Source organism: Gossypium hirsutum, chromosome D13 (assembly GCF_007990345.1).
Source record: "Gossypium hirsutum isolate 1008001.06 chromosome D13, Gossypium_hirsutum_v2.1, whole genome shotgun sequence".
Lineage (NCBI taxonomy): Eukaryota > Viridiplantae > Streptophyta > Magnoliopsida > Malvales > Malvaceae > Gossypium > Gossypium hirsutum.
In genome coordinates this window covers 26,496,113-26,519,568 of record NC_053449.1, presented here as the reverse complement: position 1 = coordinate 26,519,568, position 23,456 = coordinate 26,496,113, and positions in this window count along the sequence as shown.

The following is a 23,456-nucleotide window of genomic DNA, read 5'->3' as shown; positions in this document are numbered from 1 at the left end:
TAGGTACACTTAGTGGCACTTTTAGGACATTTTATTAGTATTTTTATCATTTGCATTAGGAGCTTAGATTATGTTTAGATGTTAGATACTTTTAATTGCGTGTAGAAGGGTTGTGTTTGGTGGTTTTGCAGGAGCAGGCTGAGGAGAAAGAAATAAAGGAGTAGAAGATTGTTGGGCCAAAAGGTTGGACAGTTTGCCATTATGAATGCCATGGCTATTTGGGAAGATGATCGAGTCAACATCCAGTGCATACCAATCTCAGCCCAACTCTACTTGTACCAGAAATATCTGACTAAAAAAAGAGAAGATATCGTGGGCTGTTGGAGCTATTCTTGGAAGAAAAATCCTATAAAAAGTTGAAGGAGGAAGCCCTAAGTGTAGAGATTCGGAGGAAACAATTGAGGGTAGCAGCTGCGTAGAGACGAAAAGGGGAGACCGAAGGTAGTCCCTCTCAACCATCATAGGACATGTGCTGCTGGATTGCAGATTGATTTGGTGACAGTCGTCTTCCTAAGTTCTTCTAATATTTCTTATTTTGTTCTCTGTGAATTAATATGATCAAAATGATGTTTGGTGCTATTTCAAACTTGAATTTTAATCGCTGACCCATGAGCTAAATCTCATAGGGTTGGGATTACATGATGAAAATTTTTATTTTCTTTAATAGTTAAAGCGTAAATTTGACTTAATTTACTATTTCATTCAATTGTTTTTATCTTCTAAATGTATCGTACATTATATAGACATAGATGAATGTGCAGCATGCCCATAAAATGAAATCTAATTTTGAAAAGGTTGGATTAGTTGGACCATAATTGAATGATATGAGCAAGTACTCAACAGATATTGTAGTAGACTCTAGACATAGAGCAACGTTCATATGGAACAAAGACAAAATAGTGCAGGGTACTGTGATGAGGCCTATAGACACAGGCCAGGTAACTTGAGACCTTGCTCTCGAAAGAGGCAGGTCACTTTAGGTCTTTTCTAAGTAGTAGATTAAGTACAATTATGCTAAGGCATTATTGAAAGTAAGGGCAGATTCTTAGTAATTCCAATCTTCCAAATCAACATCGTAGACCTTCAATCTGTTGCATGTGTATTATTTTCATCGATGTTCTGGACCATGTTGATTTGGTATTGAAGAATGTTGTGGCTGCGCTTGGGTATGGTGGGAATGCATCTGGCCTTGTTGTGGATGCATCTGAGTGTGCTGATTATAGTTCTGCTATTGTTGATTTTAATTCCCTTGTCCTGAATTATAATTACCTTGAGCAAATATATTCTCATATCGGAATGGCGCAACATTTTGTCTAGCATTCTGAGTTCCCCAAGACTGTTGATTTCATATAGAATTATTATAAGAGATGCCATAAGAATTGTTGCGGATGTTACTGACATAGAAGGCATTTTCTGCATGTGGACAATCTTCATAGCTGTGGTTGTCACTGCAAATCTCACAATAAAAAGTAGGAACATCAAATAGTTGAGCGACTTGTATAGATGCAATGTCACTAGTCCCTTCCATATTTTTTTATCATAATTGCAAGAGAAGAAACTTGAGCACTAAGTGCAGATGTTGCATCCAATTCAATAAGTCTTGAAGTAGCTTTTTCTTGTGCAGCTCTAGAGATAGGATATTGATAATCATTCTGAGCAATTCTCTCTAGAATTCCAATAGCATCCGTATAAGTACAATCCAGCAAAGGACCATTGGCTGATGCGTCAACAAGATTCCTCGTGTGTGAATTCAGCCCATTATAGAAAACCTTAATTTGTGTTTCTTCTTGAATGTTGTGCATAGGACAACTTCGAAGCAAATATTTATAACGTTCCCATGCGGTGTGAAGATTTTCATCATCCTATTGATGATAAGCTATAATATCATTTCGGAGACGAGTATTCATTGTCAGCAGGTTAAATTGCAAAATAAATTATGTTGCAGTGGATTCCAAAAAGTAATTGATCCGACAGGTAACCCAAAGAACCATGAACGAGCTCTTCCCTGTAAGGAATAAGGAAATAATTACATCTTTAAAGAGTTATCAGGAACGCCTTGTTAACTGAAGGAAGCACAAATCAATAAAATGATTTTAGATGCTCTCGTGCATCTTCATGTGGCAGCCCAGCATATTACCCATTAGAATTCAACATTTGGAACATTACTGGCTTGAGTTTAAAATTTTCAGCTTGGATTGCTGGCCTAACAACTCCCGGTTGTAAGTCATCCAAGACAGGTACTACAAATTCTCATATAGTCCTGTTTTTATGTGATCGTCTTGCTACGACGGTGGGTCATTAGCGTTTTGGTTCTGCATCGGGGGTATAACTGCATTGTTTCATGGTAAATTCATATTCCTTTGTTCTCGAAATTTCCTCTAAATGTTTCTTTCAATTTCTGGATCAAAATCGGCAATAAACTCCAAATTGCTTCAGGTTATACAACACCTAAAATAAAATGTAAAAATAACAGCAAAAATAAAACAATTTAGTAGCAACTAAATATTATGAAATAAAAATAGACAAAAATAAACATCAAGTAAACACCATCCCCGACAACGGTGCCAAAACTTGATCGGCTGTTTAACGTCACAACATTAATGTGCAAGCGTACACTGTCGATGCAAGTATAGTAGACAGATAAGAGTCTGTTGGATATCGATCCCACGAGGATGGGTGTCTTTTGTCTATCAATGTTAGTGTAATAAATAGATAAAATGAGATAAATTGTGAGAGTAGGTGTTGAAGAAATAACTTGAAAACAACAAGATAAAATATGATAATGATAAACTGGAATCCACAACATGAATATTCAACAGAATGCTAAAGTGCTCACAAGGTATAAAAGGATAGGTGATTGTTGGTGCGTTAAATTGCAATGAATATCTTACCAAACTTAACTTCTATATTTAATCAAAGACTTAAACATGCACATGAACCCCACCTTCTGATGCTGGCAATGGGACACTATTAAGAATAAGTGGATTAAATTCCTCTAATCCTTAAACAGCTTCTATTGTCATGCTTATTAGCTTGAACTATCACTGCACCTTCTAGTGTCAGTGATCGCAATAAACTTCCGTGCTAAAAAACATTCAAACCCAAAGATTAAATAGTAGAAGCAAGATTGAATAAAATAAATTTTAATCTAGAAATCATGTGTACTTCCATACTAACATGAAATAGAAAGTAATCACCAACGTTTAGAAAAGAAAAATAAGAGAAACAAGTGGAGAATATTATTCCTAGACAACTCAACTTGAATCTCTTTATTCCCTCTTATGTCGCACTCAAGACTCATCGTCAGAACCTGGTCTGCATCCCATTCACATCGATTTACCCATTGGAGCTCAAGCTGCCATAGCCGAAAGCTTCAAAGGATAGGTTGAAAAAGATTACAATCCAAAAGCTTTCCTTTCCTCTTTATTTTTATTTTTATGTGAATATTTATATTTTTCCCAAATAGTCCAAGTGTCCTTTTTTTTCAAAATCATGCTGCGTATGTACGTACAAGTTAGTTGTACTAGACTAGACAGCTCACGCATTTTTGTTCCTATCTGAAGAGCTGTCAGGTGGGACGATAATTCTGGGCGCAATATGAAATTACTCATGCAGTGACATCAGTACCAAAATGTAAATTATTGAGTCATAAAATGTAAATTATTGAACTGAAAATACTAAGATATGTGCTAAAGATAACTAAATAGGAAAAAAATAACCAATAAGTAGGGAGAAAACATATGTTCTTTCTAGTACTATCACACCCCCAAACTTGATTTTTTACTTATCCTCAAGTAAAATAGAAACTGGCAAGGCTACATAAGAATTCTCTAAGGTAAATGATCATTCTAGCAACTTGAATCATCTAAAATCCCAATGAATGATTCACATTCAGATGACAGAATATTGCATCGACAATACATAAGTCTGAATTACTAAGACTGCATCTTTACCAAAACCTGTATCATGCTTCAAATTTTAAATTCTATCTACCAATACAACAAAGGAAAGACAAAATACTGCGGGTAATATACTATGCTAGCAGAACTTTATCGAAAGCATAGCTGAACTACACCACCACGGAAAAGAAGCTATTGGTTGTGGTGTTCGCATTCGATAAGTTTGGTTTGTATCTAGTTAGTATAAAAGTCATAGTCTACACAAACCAATATATTATTATCTAATGAGCAAGAAATATGCTAAACTGAGGTTGATTAGGTGGATACTATTGCTGCAAGAGTTTGATTTGGAAATTAGAGATCAGAAAGGAACCGAGAATCAACTGGCTGATCACTTGTCGAAGATAGAATTTGAAAGTGAAGGTAGTCAGGATACATTTATTAAAGAAAAATTCCCAGATAAACAACTGTTAGTTGCCACGACATTACCTTGGTATGCCAACATAGTGAGCTATTTAGTAAGTGTTGTGTTGCCACCCAATCTCAACAATTAGAGAAGACGTAAATTTCTTCATGATGCCAAGCATTATTATTTAGATGAATATTTCTTGTTTAAGCATTGTGCTGATCAAATAATTAGGAAATGTGTCCCTGATGATGAAATACATAGCATTCTACAGCATTGTCATTCAACTCCAAACGAAGGACATTTTAGAGAGATGAGGACTGCTGCCAAAGTACTTCAATCAGGATTTTATTGGCCAAGTTTTTTCAAGGATGTTCATGAATTCTATCAGTCTTGCAACTGTCTCCAAAGAATAAGGAATCTATTTAAGAGACACAAAATGTCATTGCAAAGTATACTAAAGATTGAGTTGTTTGATGTATGGGGAATAGACTTTATGGGTCTATTTCTACCGTTAGTGGGTAAGGTGTACATATTGTTAGGAGTGGACTATGTCTCTAAGTGGGTTGAGGTTGTTGCTCTTCCTACCAATGATGCAATGTTAGTAATGAAGTTTTTACACAAGAACATTTTTACAAGATTTGGTACACCTAGAGCTATTATTAGTGATGAGGGGTCACATTTTGACTGCAAGTTGGTAGCCAATGCTTTGCATCGGTATGGGGTGAAATATAAGATTGTCACAGCATATCACCCTCAAACAAACGGACAAGCTGAAATTTTGAACAAAAAAATTAAAAAAATGTTAGAAAAAAGTGATGAATCCTACTCGTAAGGACTGGTCTACCAAGTTGGATACAGCTTTGTGGTCGTACATATAGCTTAAAAAACTCTATTGGGGATGTCACGTTTTAAGCTTGTCTATGTCAAGCCATGTCACCTTTCTGTTGAACTTGAGCACAAAGCATTTTGGGCTATTAAGAATGTAACACCCCCAACACGACTGAGACACACGCCCGTGTCTCTGACCGTGTGGTTGAAAATATGTTATTTTATAAGCCATTTTTCTCACCCAATTTGGTGTCAACCTACAATCAATATTGTGTATATAAACAAGTCATATTATAGCATCTAAAATCAATCCCTAAACATGTAGTATTTTCACATAAAATCAATATGCCCTTAGGCATCTTAAATGACCAATACAATTATGTTTAACCATATATACCATGTAACCAAGTAATCAACTAACTTTTATGTCTAATCGCATTAATACGCAACATGTAAATCATTTACTAAAACTTACCATTTGGTACCAGTTGTACCACTTATTCAATAGCATAAAATACATATACACTTACTATAACATAGTACCAAATCACACCAAGTTATAAAACAAACCTCATATGCATTTTCAACTACTATTTTGTCTTTCATTATTCCACACATCAACATTTAACCACAATAGCCCAACATTTAACCACAATAGTCTATACATGCCATTATAACCAAAATCAAAACATTCAAAAGTACCGATAGAACCGATGGATAGTGTGATATAATTCTGACAAGCTTCCAACCCAATCGAGCTTTCGATAATCTGTGAAATAAAGGATAAAAAACTACATAAGTAATGAATGCTTAGTAAGCTCGAACAAAATTTAAACATAATATTCCAATTCAATAATAAATTTTATATATTAAATATAAAGCTATACCAATGCCTCAAGATTTATCAACTACATAACCACCAGCTCATAAATTAGCAAGTATATCAACATCATATATATATACATTCATTTCTAATTTAATAGGATTTTATCAACATTATACACCATCGTTAACCTTTTCATAAAACTAAAAATAACTTCCTTTACTTATTTTTCATTCTATTTATTAAACGTAAACTTAAATAACAATATCAATTAACTAATTAATATATTTATTCATAACATAGGTAAGTTCAACCATATCATACGTAATTTCTCATATATATAAGTACATTAATCAATTCATCAAACCCTTTTTCATTATATCACATTTCAACTATGAACTTACCATTTCATTAGTATAATACTAGACATAAGTATATACATCAATCATAATCTCAAGCTTGGCATAAGCCTAATCACCATCATCAATACACAAGTTACTACATTTAGGTATATAACCCATTTTCATGCTTCAAATCACTATCCCATTTTGAATTATCATATAATATCATCCAATATCAATCATAGTACCATTTTATTTAATTACCCCTATTAACACGACTCAAACTCGGACTAATACAAGGATCCAACCAAACACACCAGTTTGGCACCTAATGCCTCATCGGATAATTTACAGTAGTAAATTGATACCCAGTATCTGATCGTCTCGAAGTCGAAGAAATCCCTAAACTCTTCCAATCCTATTGCATGCCATCTATATCTGACACAGCATGATACAGTTAATAGGGTTCCAATTCATTTTTCAAATACAATCAATATTCATTTCAATTCAAATAATCAATACATTCAATATATATATATCAATTTCAATCCATTCAATCAACTTGAATTCAATTCAATAACAAAGTGTCAAATACTCAAATTGCACATGCTAACATCTTTTATTTGATTAACAATGTCCCAATTCACACAATTGCTATATAAATAGCTATTCACATATCAAACCACAATTTTTTATACATTGGCATTAGCCATTCAATACTCAATTCATGAGTACATAACTCAAGTATCTCATTTAGTCACAACATATCTCATTTTCTAAAACCATTTGAACTAGGGTTTTATCACTCAAATCTAATAATTCATTATAAGACGTAAATTACTAATTCAAAATTTTTTTAAACCATATTTGACTCGTAAATATTAAATAATAAAATTTACGAGCTTACTCATCAAATTTGGTGGCCTCGAACCACTATTTTCGACATCACTAAAAATTGAGTTGTTACAAAGAAGCTGAACATGGATTGGGTCGCTGCTGGCCATAAAAGGTTGTTAGAATTAAATGAAATGGAAGAGTTTCGAGCACACGCATATAATAATGCTAAGTTGTACAAGGAAAAGACCAAGTATTGGCACGATAAAAGAACCTTTTCGTGGCAATTTGAACCCGGACTACAGGTGTTGTTATTTAACTTTAGGCTCAAATTGTTTCCAGGTAAATTAAAGTCCCGCTGGTCAGGTTCTTTTGAAGTAGCCCAAGTGTATCATCATGGAGCTATTAATATCAAGGATTTGAAAATGGGAGTCACATTTAAAGTTAATGGGCAACGCTTAAACCACTATTGGGTTGCCCATGTGGATCGAGACAAGCACTTCATTGATCTTTGAGATGTTTGAGCTAGCAATTTCTTTTATCTTTGTTTTCTTTAATTTCTTTACTTTAATTTTATTTTTAGTACTTATTTAATTTTTTTCATTTCTATCTGTATTTTTGAAAAATTTTCTACAATTTTCAGAGGCCAAATAAAAAATGTGAACTAAGCAGTTGCGATATTCAATGAAGTTTGACGTAGCATTGCGACGAACTGGGTAGTGGACAATGTGAAGGTGACCACGTATATAAGTCCAAAGGGAGAGATGTTTTTTTAGTTGGGCCAATTCTGTTATTGGGTAATCCCATAGAAGGGAAATTAAACTTTTTAAGATTTGGGCACTTCATATTTTCCCTCCAAAATCCTCTTATTTTTCTTCTTTCATCCTCCACATCACACAACTTCCCTAGCACGTTTCAATTTTGTTGAACTGTCATCAATATCCCTTTATTTTTCTCTTCTCAACTGCTCATGTCTCTTAAGCTTCTCTTAAATTTTTCATTTTTATTACTTTTTCTCTTCAACTCTAATTTTTTCCACTACATTCTTCACGATTTCTTCTACTTTTCTCCAATGGCTAGCGTCAAAACTACCTCTAAAACTGCTGAATCATCAAAGGCTAGTGCTACTAAGCCAAAGACATTCTTTAATGCTATCGCAGCCACGAGATACAATACCAACATCGTAAAGCGGCATTTCTATTTTGAGCAAGGGTTCTTGTTTAAAGATGAATCATACATGGGATACGATGAATATGTATATTCAATAGTAGAAACACATGGGTGGAATATTTTTTGTTTGCACCCCAAAAATGTGTTAGGAAAAATTGTTCACAAGTTTTATGCCTATGTCAACTCTCTAGATTCCTCTTTTATCTACATAAAAGGTACGTCCATTCCTTTTGATGAAGACCATATTAATGCACAATCTGGTCTTACAGGTATACAGGACGAACAGACGCCATTTGCTGAAAGTATTACTATTGAGGGATTAAACCAGGTATTGGAATATTTATGTATTAGGGGCACATGATGGACTATTTCTAGCCAGGAATTTTATACTATCAAGAGGGCTTTGTTGAAGCCCATTAGGAAGATTTGGTATCATCTTTTGAAAAGCCGGCTTATGCCGTCTACACACAATACCATTATTTTGAAAAAAAATGAATGCTTTTGCTGCACTCCATTATAAAAGGGGAAAAGGTTAATGTCGGGAGGATCATTTTTCAAGAAGTACATAGGTATGCTGAGAAGAATGCGGGTAACTTAAATTTCCTCTCACTTATTACTGCCCTATGTCGAACTACCCAAGTCCCTCTCAATGTGAAGGAGGATATCACCCTTAACAAGGGTGGGCTGACCAGGACAATCTTTTCCAAGATCCAAGACACTGATGTTGCTAGGGCAACTCAGCATAGCCATGCCACCACCTTCTCTACTGTGCATACTCCCACAACAGCACCTCCAGCTTCTCATAGCTCTCTTGAACAGTAAATATTGCACTCCTTGAAGCAGTTAGAGCAGAGGATGTCCCTTTTTGAAATCCAACGATTTTACCTGATTAAGGAGATGGTGCATGCCTAGCAATAGAAAGCTGAATATTGGGCTTATGTGAGGAGTAAGGATTTGGCTCTAAGGAAATCCCTGCAAAATAATTTTACGAAGCCAATGCCATAATTTCCTCTTTTCCCAACCACCTTGCTCCAATTTGTTGATGTTGCCAAAAAGCCCACTAAAGCTACTGGCGAGGCACCTACTTAAACTACTGCTAAAGAGCTTGAAAAGACGGCATCCCTAAATGCTGAGCAAGAGGAAGAAGGAGAAAAGAATGATACTACCACCACTACCTCCAACAAAGGGAAAGACCATGTTTCACCTTTGCCACCAGCTCTCATATCTGCATAAGACTGTAACATTGATCATCTCATCGATGAGTTAATAGAGACTAACAAGGAGGGGGAATAAATGACCCCTAAAAAGAGGAAATAATGGTACAAGGTCAAGGTCAGTAGTGTAGCAGTGTAGCGCGTTAATTTTTTTCTCTAAGATTTTGAGGTTTTCTGTTCTTGTATTTTGGTTTTTGTGACATTCGTTATTCTTTCTAAAAGAATAATCAGATGGTTGAGTGTGGTGGGGGTCTCTGCATGCGGTGGGGTTTGCATTGAAATGGTGGTGCGCCGCCTGAGGGTGTACGATCGATTCATACATGGTTGGCCATGAATTTTCTTGCTTGCACTAGGCCCTGCTAGATGGGAAAGATCATCATTCCTACAATGGTTTTGTCGTTTCCTTGATTTTATTAACATTTTTTCTTTTAAAGATTTACAGGTGTGCATGGTTCTGTACGTCTTTCATGCATGGTTTTGTATCGCTTGGCTTGGTACAGCATCAATGGCTCATTCTCCTTTTGAATTTTCTATGTTATTAGTAAATATGTTCATTATACATCATGTTAATATAAAAATGCATTTAGGTTATGCGGTTTTGTGTTTTTCAATATATTAAATTTTCTATTATTTTCTTGTATTAAGAAGTAGTAAGGGTTTTTGGTCCTTTGACTAATTAACTTTTGTATCGTCTTTTTGATAATTCTTGTTTGTGTAAAATTGCCTCGGATCGGGGTTTTGAGGTTTCTTAGAAGGGTAAGTCTCGTTGTGGGAACTCATTCGGTTTTTAATTTTCTCGGGATACTATTGTGTTTGTTTCCCTTGTTCTATTTCCTTCGTAGTCTTCTTGTTTCTGTTCGATCGCTCAATCCGCTGGATGGGAACATGATTCATCACAATTGCGTAGTGCATTTATGGATGCCATAATGGTAGAAGATATCAACGAACTTCTGAATAAATTAATTTTCTTATGGAAAAAGCAACGAGGGTCGTGAGCACAAAGGTGGGATCTAATAGTTCACAGGGCTTTGAAGCTTGGGCCATTGGGAAAGTGATGTCAGAGGATAAAGTCAATAGAGAAGCAATGTACCATGTATTTAAGCCACTTTGGTTCACAAAGGAGGAGGTTAACTTCATTGCCCTAAAAGAAGGTTCTATTTTGGTGAAGTTTGGTAACGCTAAAGATAGAAAGAGGATATTGAACCTCTCTCCTTAACTTTTCGACCAGTGCCTATTCAATACGGTACCCTACGTTAAAGACCAAGAAATGGAGGCTTATGCCTTTAATCGTTCCCCATTTTGGGTAAGAATTTCTAATATACCTATGGACTACATGGATAGACTTATTGCTTTGGAGGTGGGCAATGTGATTGGGGAAGTGATTGCCATAGACTGGCATGACAGGAATGGTGGATAGACAGAATACATGTGGTTTAGGGTTATAATCGATGCTCTCAACCCTTTCTGTAGGGTTGTTGAATTTGTTAATTGTGAGGGAGCTGAGTTTGTTTGTGCTATTAGATACAAATGTTTGCTGAGATTTTGCTACATTTTCGAGCTTATAATTCACTCCAACCAAAGGTGTGATAAGGAGGAAAGTAGCAAGTCAAACAAGATAGGATTCCAATATGGAAAATGGTCAAGAGCTCCTACATGAATGCCTAACCAAAATCGTGGGCCTTGGAGAAATGGAATAGAAGTCATTATTGACAATAAAGTTAAGAAAAGTGAATCAAATGGGAAGAAGCAAGGAACTATGGAGGTGAATGAACTTATTGAGCAGATGTGAAAAGAAAAAGTCAAAAATGTAGAAGATGAGTCAGAATCGAGCACTCAACTGAAAAAATGCCCTATGAAAGTGACACGTGAAGGGCTTGGGAAAATGAAAACAAATTGAAAGAGAATAAGAGGAAGCTGTGGGGAGCAAACCAAAGAAAGTCTAAACAAAGTTGCTCGTAGAAAATTGTTGGAATGCTTAACACCATCAAAGGTGGCACCTGACGAACAACCCTATCAAGAATAATGAAGTTCCTATGCTGGAACTGTCATGGGTTAGGGAGCCCCGCGATAGTTAAGGAGGTCAAGTAACTGCTCGTTGCTAATAACCCCGATCTTATTTTTCTTAGTGAAACTAAAATAAAGGCTAATGACTTTCGTCGTGTTTAAAATAAGTACAGGATGTAGAATGGTTTAGTTGTGAGCTTTGAAGGTCGAAGTGGTGGCCTTGCGTTGATGTGGAGGGAAGGGGTGGACGTTTCCATTCAAAGCTATTCAAAGCACCATATTGACTCCATTGTTCAGTTGGAAAATCATAATAAAATTCGTGTCACTAGCTTCTATGGGCATACGAATCCTACCTTCAGAAATAACTCATGGGATATGTTGCATAGGGTTGGTGTTAAAGTGATGGGGGATTGGGTGGTTGGGGGGACTTGAACGCGATTCTAAATGAAGTTAGAAAAGACGGTGGTCGAAGAATTGTGAGGGCGCATATGAATGAGTTCAAAGACATTATGGATGATTTAGCCCTCGTGGACATTAAACCATGTAAAGGATTTGTGTGGTCCTTGGCCTATGGCAGCGTGATAAATATGTCAAAATGAATAGAGATATTCGAAATTTAGAGAAAAATATTTATATGGTTATCGATTCTTCTTGTAGGGTTGATAGTGCGATTACTTTGAGGGAGGAGCGTTGTAGACTTGGCCACCTCTATGCTAGGGAAGAAAAATATTGGGCTCAAAGGTCTAAGTCTCAATAGCTTAGGGAGGGGGACAAGAACACAAGGTACTTTCATGCAAGAGCTACGGGTCGATTAAAGAAGAATACTACTGATAAGCTTAAGAATGTGGATAGGAATTGGGTGACTAACAGTAAGGATATTTGCAATGTGGCTAAAACCTATTTTTAGAGACTTTTTTGGTCAAATGGTCATAACACTAATAACCATGACATGGAGTATATCTAGGAGTGTGTTACTATGGAGACAAATGAGTGGCTCACTATGGATTACACAGAGAATGAGGTTATCCAAGCTATTAAACAAATGAACCCCCGTAAAGCTCCTGGTGTCGACGGTCTCTTGGGGAGTTTTTTCAAGCATGACTGGGAGATAGTGGGAAATGATACTATTCAGTTTTATTTGGATGGTCTTAATGGCAAAAAAGGCATTTCTAATCTTAATGAAACAATGATAATTTTAATTCCCAAAATTTGTGACCCTTGTGATATCACTAACTTTCGGCCTATTAGTTTATATAGGTTCATTTACAAAATCATCTTAAAGGTTTTGGCCAACCGGCTTAAAGTCACTCTTCCTAAATGTATCAGTCAAAATCAAAGTGCCTTCGTCCTAGGGAGAATGATACATGATAATATGTTGATCGCGCACGAGCTTTTACATTACCTTCAAAGCTCGAAAAATGGCCCTAATAAAGGTTTGGTTATCAAACTCGATATGAGCAAAGCATATGATCGGGTGGAGTGGAATTTTATCGAGACGATTATGAAGAAAATAGGGTTTGTTGAGAAGTGGACTAACAAAATAGTGGGATGCGTTCGATCGGTAAGATATTTGGTTATATGTAACAATATTTTATCGGATCTTATACTTCCCGAGAGAGGACTCCGTCAAGAGGATCCTCTCTCCCCTTATTTGTTCCTGTTTTGCATGGAAGCTTTTTTGAGGATGCTTATTCATGCACAAGGTAATAATAATTTAAAAAGAATACGGGCTAGTATGAACGGCCTAGGATTAATCATCTTTTTTTTGTCTACAATGCCCTTCTTTTTGTGAGAAATAAAAAGAATGACGTTGAATGTCTTGATAATATTCTAAAGGTGTTTACTAATGTCTCCAGGTCAAAAATTAATTTTGAAAAATCTATGGTTCTTTTTAGTCCTAATACTCCTAGGGTGCAGAGACATATTTTTGGCGATCTTCTTGGCATGAAGGTGGTTCAGAAGCTGGACAACTATCTTGGCCTCCCCATTCCAATCGATAGTATTCCTAAGGTTTGGGTGTTTACTTGCTGTGTGGGGCACGAGATTCTCCCAACGAATGTTAATATTGTTTTAATTCGGCGTGGATTTGAGTAGAGGTGTCCAAGATGTAGAGCAGAGAATGAGACCCTAATACATGCGCTTAAACACTGCCCCACATCTCGGGCGGCTTTATAAGAGGGTGGGATGAGAATACAACCTCGAATAAGTATAGTCTGTGCATTAACTGGCTGGAAGTTATGATGCAGGTTTTTTACAAAAAAAGCTATGGCTGATCTCATAACAACCTTATGGAACTCCTGGAATAATACAAACAATTACATTTTCAGAGGAAAAGAAGAGGATGTGTAGGTCATATGAGAGGGGGCCAGTACCCTTAGCAAAGACTTTCAAATTTATAACATGTTGAATGAGCTGTTGCTTTCCCCGAACATTGTTCTTAAGAAATGGATTAAACCTCCTAAAGGGGTTGTAAAAATAAATTTTGATGCTATAGTTGGTGATAATAGAATTGGGTATGGGACGATTGTTAGGGATGATGAAGGCTTTGTGTTGGAGGGTGGTGGAGGCTTTATTGGAAAAATGATGTCGGTGGAAGAAGCTGAGTGCTTTGTGTTTGAGGGTAGCATTAAATTGGCGTGTCAGTTGAAAATTAAAGGGCATGTACTTTTTGAGACGGATCACGTTGGCCTTATTAATAAGCTAAGGAACCTAGCTACAGACGTCACCATCATCGATGAGCGAATTAAGGAGTGCAAAGATGCCTTCAACAATTTCAATTCTGCTGATTTAATTTGGACAAAATGGTCTTGTAACACTATTGTTGATTTAATATGTACGAAAATATGTAACGAGGCTAAAACATGGTTTTTTCATATGGACTACCCGGTGGAATTCCATAATGATGTAATTTGTGATGTTATGTGATAAATGAGTTGACCCTTGTGGTAGTTTATTGTTAAAAAAATATATTGTACAAGGTCAGTGCCCGAACATCCACTTGTCGGGCAGAATGAGGTTTAATCCATTCATAGCATATCATTTTATTGTGCCATGGCATTTGTTGCATACATTTCTCTTTTTATTTGTTCTCTTATATATTTGGTTATGCATTGAGGCCAATGCATCCCTTAGGTTTGGAGGTGTGTTGTACATTTAGGTTGCATTTTAGAATTAGTATGTATGATCACTTTAGTATAATCATTTTAGTTATGTTGAATTTGTTTTGCCACATCAATGTAACTATTATGTAATGTTTGTCTATGTGGAGTACAATCTGTACTTATGATGTTTGATGATGAGCTTAGATTCTTCAATACACCTAGAACATATGACAATAGATTGGGTGAATTTAGCTTAGGATTGGCTGCTTGGAAAATTAATTCCTAAAAATGAGAAGTTATATACTCAATTTTTTCAAGTTGTAGTGAGTATTTTCTAATGAACTTGGGGACTTTTTAAGCAAAATTCAACTGTTTTGCCTTGGCATTATTAACTAAAGGATAGTAGGCAATTTAATGCTTAGAATTGTAAATTAGATCAGCACCACTTTGTTTGCTCCATCGTGTTGTTGATTAGAAATGTGAGTTTAAGTAAAAGTGTGTAATAGAAAGTAAATAAATTAGGGGCACTCCACTGTAGTAACAGGATGAGTAGTTGAAGTAGTTGTTTGCTTCATCCATCTTCTAAGTCAAAAGCCTTAGCTTAAAGAGTGATTTATGTTAAATTGTGACATGATTGAGTACTAGATAATTTGGTGTATGCTCTATTGTGATTATCAAGTCAAACAATTTTGTGACATGCTAAATCCCCTAATATACATATATTTTATTAAAAAAATAGTAAGCTTCTACAAGTATGCTTAAATCAGGAGTGACCTGAGTTTGGGTAACAAATGAACTAAGTAAGCTAGGAGATATTTGTTATGACCAGAACATACATGAAACTTAGAAAATCTTGTTTTTAGGGAAGAAAATCTTGTTTTTAGGAGCAACTTTCTGCACTACCTTTGCTAAATCAAACATTTGAAACTCGAACAGGTTTTTAACGAGAGAAAATGGCTGAGAAATAATGTATACATTGGTTATCGAATAGCTTGACAGTACAAGATGGGTACATGCACTGGCAATACTGCTGCATACAAGCATTTATGCACATTTTGCTTGAGGACAAGTAATAACTTAGGTTTGGGGGTGTGATAATTCTTGAAAAGAGTTATATTTCATGCCTTTAGACCTAGCTAAATGTTTGTACTTAGGTACACTTATTGGCATTTAGGGCATTTTATTAGTATTTTTATAATTTGCATTAGGAGCTTGGACTATGTTTACATGTTAGATACTTTTAATTATGTGTGAAAGGGTTGTGTTTGGTGGTTTGACAAGTGTAGGTTAGGGAGAAAGAAAAAAAAAGAGAAGGTTTGTCGGGGCAAAAGGTTGGACAGTTTGCCACATTAAATGCCGTGGCAATTTAGAAAGATGATCGAGTCAACATTCAGCGCATACCAGTCTTAGCCCAACTCTACTTGTACAAAAAAAATTGCCTAAAAAAGAGGAGAATATATCGTAGGCTGTTGGAGATATTCTAGGAAAAAAACCTATAAAAAGCCGAAGAAGGAAGCCCTAAGTATGGAGATTAAGAGGCAACAATTGAGGGTAGCGACTGACTAGAGATGAAAAGGGGAGACCGAAGGCAGTCCCTCTAAACCACCACAGGACACTGTGCTGCTAGACTGTGGATTGATTTGGCGACAACCATCTTCCTAAGTTCTTCCATTATTTCTTATTTTGTTCTCCGTGAATCAATATGATCAAAACGATGTTGGGTGTTATTTCAAACTTGAATTTTAACTGCCGACCCATGAGCTAAATCTCATAGGGTTTGAATTACATGATGAAAACTTTTATTTTCTTTAATAGTTGAAACATATATTTGACTTAATTTATTATTTCATTCAATTGTTTTTATTTTCTAAATGTATGCATATATTCTCAAGACATAGATGAATGTGCAGCATGCTCATAAAACTGAATTTAATTTTGAAAAGGTTGGATTAGTTGGACCGTAATTGAGTGATATGAGCAAGTACTCGATAGATACTTGTAGTAGAATATAGAAGTAAAGCAACGTTCTTATGGAATGAAGACAAAACAGTGCAAGGTATCGTGATAAGGCCTATAAACACAGGCCAGGTAACTTGAGACCTTGCTCTCGAAAGAAGCAGGTCACTTTTGATCTCTTCTAATTACTAGATTAAGTACAATTATGCTGAGGCATTATTGAAAGTAAGGGCAGATTCTTAGTAATCCCAACCTTCCAAATCAACATCGTAGACCTTCAATCTGTTGCCGTAGCATCTTTGCCATAGCATTATTAGTTATTTATTTTTTCGCTCGATTATTCTCGTAATTGCCATTGCATTTTTATTCTTGCTTTGTTTTAGTATTTTTCTAGTATTAGTCAATATACATTTCGCACTCATCCTTATTATTTTAATTTATTACTGCGTACTTAACTCGGTTTTGCCATAACATTAATCATTATCATAACTTGATCATTTCTACACCTATTTCAGCCCCTGTGGAGACGATCTTACTTATAAATTTATTACTTTATTCGATGTGTATACTTGAACAATTCATATACCATATTTACATGCAATAGTAAGCCTTTATGTTGAACCTCTTAAAGGACAGCCTTTGTGGCAATCTCTGTAAAGGAAGTCTTCATGGCTATATCTGAAAAGGAAGGCTTTCATGGCATAACCTAAGAACAGGATGCCTTGGTGGCAATTCTGTAAAGGAAAGCCCTTGTGGCGAATACAAAGGAAGCCTTTGTGGCTATTTAAATGAAGGTAGAATCTCCAACTCGCTATTATTTAGGGAGAGGGGCGGCAACCCTAGATAGGAATACTAGGGTTTGTTGTCCCATGTATTCCATATAAGGGGAGTTGGCCTTTCCTGTACTGTGTCAAATTATATGTGCTTCCTGGACTTTAACCCATCACATTATAATTTATTCCTAACTATACATGTTTTTTCTATTTCCCAGATTAAATATTATTTTCTAAATTAATTTAAAATAATTCATCTCTCAATTAAATAAGTTTCTCAACCCAATTCTAATTCTGTTAAAACCATGACAACTTTACCCTAAAAGAATCTATGTGAAAATATATTTATTTTTTCTACTTTCAACAGATTTCATAATGACCAATTAATTTAAATCTATTTTTAAACTTCAATTAATTAATTAATTAATAATTCAAAAAACCATAAATTAATTCTCAGGTCATTTCTATACTTAGTGAGAAAACCACATTTATTTTTGAATATTTCCCATTTTTCTAACTTCATCATTTTTATTCATTTTTGTTCATTTGATTAATCATGCAATTCATTTATCGTTTCAATGAACTAGTGGAGGGACCGTTTGGACATATGCAATTGAGGCTCAAATGATTTATAATTAATTTCCAGATTTTCACCTATTAATTATAAATTTTTTTAGTCACAAAGTCATTCCACTATAGTATCGTGAATGAGCTCTCCCCAATGACATACCATTACGAAAGCAACTTGATTAATGCTTGTCCAATGACCTTATAATAAGTGTGTTACCCTCACAGGATATCCTTAATCTCTTTGGGATAATATTCGTTCTCCCAATAAGATTTTAATTTATCTCATGATAACCATTACATCTTCCTTCATGAAAAGTCAATTACTATTAAATAGTAAATCGAGTCATTCATTACAAAGACGAATGGCCCGTGGCCACATTTACTTTTCATCAACCATGTAATGCCAATGAGAGGATATCATTTACCCATGTCTCGAGCTATGAATTCCACTATTATAAATGATGCTACATACTTTAGAAATCATACACCCAATAGACCAGTTTTCGGTTCCTTACTTATTCAAACTCAGGCTTTTACTTACATCAAAGTGTACAAGTCACGATACATAGTCCGCCATCCACTTAGGATTTAGGTATGCCACACTATGAATGCCACAAGTGAATAAACCAATAAACATATTCAAGATTTATTATTCTTTGGTTTAGTTCGATGCACTGTCAGTCAAGTCAATCACATCTATGTCTCTATCTTCTAGGAGTTATCTACTTCGATGCCTAAGACAAGACATCTCCCCATTTGGACTTGATAGACAACATATTAGTCTTTCAATTGGTTTGCTCATTTCATATTAGACTAATGACATGTTTAGGCTCGTCCACTAGTATAAGTTGTTTTCTGTATTACAATCTAACCACGTAATACCGCTTAGTATCAATTAAACATTAGACAACAAATGAAAAACATTTGCTTCCATTTTGCTTTGCGTGCAAAACCCATATGAGGACATTTATCAAAATTACATCAATGGATTTGTTTCATTAACTAACCTAGTCAAAAAAAATTATAAGTTTACAAATGAATATACCTGTAATGCCCTCCACCCAACCCGATGAACCAGATCCGAGTATTGGGTGTTAAGCTCTATAATAGATGTAGCTTAAACTCTTTCCCTATAATAGTGTTAACCCGATGAACCAGATCCGAGTATTGGGTGTTTACATTGTATGGATTACATATACAATTCATGATAATAAAATTTCATTGATTTCTATTTTATCTCTTAGCCTATTGTATACATATTGGAATGCTACTTAATAAACTTATGCTCAAAATTAAGCATTCCACTTAACTGCCTCTGTATACATAATAGCCCGATTTGCCTCTCCTTGGCATAGCCTTAGCATCGTCCTTCTGCGCATACTCACTTACAACCTGAAACAGGAAATAACTTTAGGAAGTTCATAAGAACTTAGTGAGATAATTCTTAAATACCTGTTTCATTATATCAAAGCGTGATAGATGCTTCGAATGTCTTTCATGTGTCCTTTGACCTTTTTCTTATTTCTTCTGGTGGTTACTTCACTAAGATTTCCTCTAACAGACTGTAATTACTCATTTCTATTTTAGACATTTGGCTTCCTCTCAATATCTTTAAGGACTTATCTTTCTTTCATATTAATTAAGTCTTCACTATACAAGGCACTAGATTTGAGGTCCAAACTCAAATGATCGTTTCTTTCCTTTGAACGTATTATACTTACAATCCCATCACTTTCTATGTCCCTTTTTAAAATCTTATCTTTACATAGTCCTTAACCACTGATTTTACCACTACTTTTGTATGAGGTAGACTACGCCTATTACTTAACACAGAGTTCACCCAGATCTTTCTTACTCTAGAGTACTATCTAAACATGCCTATAACACATTTTTTAGACAACCAATCTGTTTGAAAAAAATAAAACTGTACATTGATGAAGATAATACACTTAGGGCACCATATCCAACACCTAGGACGTACTGATTCAGTACCTGACACCATTTCCACAAATCATTATATTCATTTGTAAACTTGTAATTTTTTCAAACAAATTAGTTAATAAAAGAAATTCATTGATTAAATTAATATACTTTGTATAATTGTCCTTATGTGGTTTTTGCACGCAAAGCAAAATGGAAGCAAATGTTGCTCACTGGTTGTCTAATGTTTAACTAATACTAGGTGGTTTTATGTGGTCAGATCGTAGTACGAAAAGATAACTTGCATTAGTTGACGAACCTAAACATGTCCTTAGTCTATTTGAAAATGAGCAAACTGATTGAAAAACTAATATGTCATCTATCAAGACTAATTAGGGACATGCCTTATCTTGGGCATCGGAGCGAATGACTCCAAGAAGATAGAGACATAGATGTGACTTACTCGACTCACAGTACATCGGACAGGACCTAAGCAAAATAGATCATGAATTTGTTTATGGATTTATTCACTTGTGACGTTCATAGTGTGACATACATAAATTTTGAGTGGATGGTGAACTATGTATGTGTGACTCGTATACTTTGATGTAAGTAAAAGCCTGAGTGTAAATAGATAAAGAACTGAAAGCTGGTGCTTTGGGTGTACGACTTCTTTAATATGTAGTGTCATTCACAATAGTGGAATTCATAGCCCAAAACATGGTTAAATGATATTCTCTTATTGGTATTACATGGTTGATGAAAAGTAAACATGGCCACAAGTCATTCGTCTTTGTGATGGATGACTTGATCACTATTTGATAGTGATTGACTTTTCATGAAGGAAGTTGTAATGGTTACGATGAGATAAAATGGGATCATATTGGGAGAACGAATATTAACCAAAAATATCAAGGATATCCTATGAGGGTAACACACTAATGACAAGGTCATTGGACAAGCACTATGTAGTTACTTTCGAATGGTATGTCGTTGGGGAAAGCTCAGTCATGATACTATAGTGAAATGACTTCGTGACTAAATGAGTTTACAATCAATAGGCTAAAACCAGAACTTAATTATAAATCATTTGAGCCTCAACTTCATATGTCCAGTTGGTCCCTCCATTAGCTCATTGAAACCATAAATGAATTACGTGTTTGAATAGAAATGAATGGAATGAATAGAAAAAGATAATTAGGAAACATTTAGGAATGATTATGGTTTTCTTCAAAATGGAAAAATGGAATCATTTGGAAATGAATGTAAGTTTCCAAAAATGAAAATGGAAACTTGCAATCCTATATCGGATTATTTAAAAAATGATGGAAGAATGAGTTTATGTTTTTGGATTGTTTTGAAGACAAAAAAGGAAAATAAATCATTCAGTCATAGTGAACATGTTAAGTTGTGACATATTGAATGAATTTTCTTGAAATTTTATTGGGGGTAAAATTGTTAAAATTTTACCAAGGGTAAATTTATCAAAATTTTAGTAGGGTAAAATTGGAGTAAGAAAATTATTCAATAAGTAGATATTAAAGTTTATTTTGGGAAATAGAAAAACCGAATTGGGTTGGATCATATTGCAGAGTACTTGGTCAAAAAGGCCCAAGAAGAACTCATAATTGGACCCGATGTGAGAAAGCCCCAAAACCCCTCATATAACATGATGGGGGACTGCAACCCTAGTATAAATACAATAGTGAGTCATTCACCCCTCTCCTACTCTAAGTAGGATGTTGTTTTTCTATTTAAAATAAACCTTTACAACTTTACAAGGGTTCTACCTTCTCTTCCTATAAATAGATGGCACCGGTAGAAATATTAACACAACTTTTGAAATATTGTTATTCTACCAAAAAATAGAGAGAATTTATTCTCAAATTTTAAATATATTTTTTCAGAATAACAATTTTACTGATTTCTTTTAAAGAAGAGAGACTTTCAGTTTTCACCTCAAAAAGAAAACTTTTTCTAGTCATGTGTTTTAGTTCAATTGGTTCTAGCCCACACTCGAAGAATTTCATGGTACGAGAATAGCAAAGAAGATCATTTGGTTGAAAGTTGGAAAACATCAAGGATCCTCTTATCAAAAACACAGGTACGAATTTGGTTAAGGTTTATTGCTGCAAATATCACAAACAGAGTTGGTTTTCAAAATTTTAATTTCCTACTATGCAAGAAAATCATTTTCAAACTGGATTTTTTTCCAACATTAAGTACCGTTATCGATCTTCAAACGAAACTTGCATCTTATGGCAATCAAATGTTCCAAGGGAAAAGAGTTTTCCATTGTATTTTTTTGGACATTCAAGCCATGTATAGCAACATTCCGGTACTGTAAGTGACTACCTCCAAACATGCGAACGTTTAGAGTAAAAATCATGCAAATAAAAATATAAAAAATAAGCGCAGTATCTACAAGTGAAAAGGAAAAATTCTAATATAGTTTAGTGTTACAACGAAACACTAGTAAGTATTCCAAGGATTTTACCCAAATGAGGTTGAATTAAATCTAAACATATTGTCTACACTAGTAGGTCTAAGCAGTAATCACTAAAAATTATATTACAAAACTTAAGATTGTAAAATAAAAACTAAACTACTAAAACAAATTTAACCATAAAAATCTCTCAAATAACATGCAGAAGATTAAATCGCTTCAGTGGTTGCAATTAAATTTAGAATTCTAATTTTATTAGGGAATTAGTTATTAATTAACTAGTATTACCTCTTGGCCTATACTAATCAGCTAATCCACCAGCACACACTTATCTCACGACCTCACTTTCCTAATCGGGATAAATCCACGATTTGCTTGGTAAACTTATCTCTCGACCTCGTTTATCCTAGATTACTTCTTCGGGTCGTCATTCCTAGGGTTTAAACACACATGAATTTATTTCAACTAACTCTATAGAAAAACCCTCATTCATTCATTAAGTACTCCTACATCTGCTCATTATCTCCTTAAGGATCTAGCCACTCATGAACACAATTTACATATTCTTTAAAATTAATTCAATCATGCACAAGCACACAAATAAATTAAAACGAGAGAAAGATAAAAACTTCTCTATTTGATAAGTTGAATGCATTCGGGTCCACGAAATCCTTTAATTGCTAACAAGAGATCATTGTTGACAAGCAAGAAGTGAAAGAAAAATAGACAAATACTTAAAAACAAAGTCTTGGACACAAATCAAATCCAAGTAGAAGAACAAGAAAATAAATTGTTTTGAAAATGATTAAATGATATTCTCTTATTGGTATTACATGGTTGATGAAAAGTAAACATGGCCACAAGTCATTCGTCTTTGTGATGGATGACTTGATCACTATTTGATAGTGATTGACTTTTCATGAAGGAAGTTGTAATGGTTACGATGAGATAAAATGGGATCATATTGGGAGAACGAATATTAACCAAAAATATCAAGGATATCCTATGAGGGTAACACACTAATGACAAGGTCATTGGACAAGCACTGTGACAGCCCAAAATTGACCCTAGTCGGGAAGTGGTTTCGGGACCACAAAACCGAGTCATAAAAATAATTAATTGCTATATTCTATGCTTATTATGTGTGTGCATGAGTATGTGGAAGTTT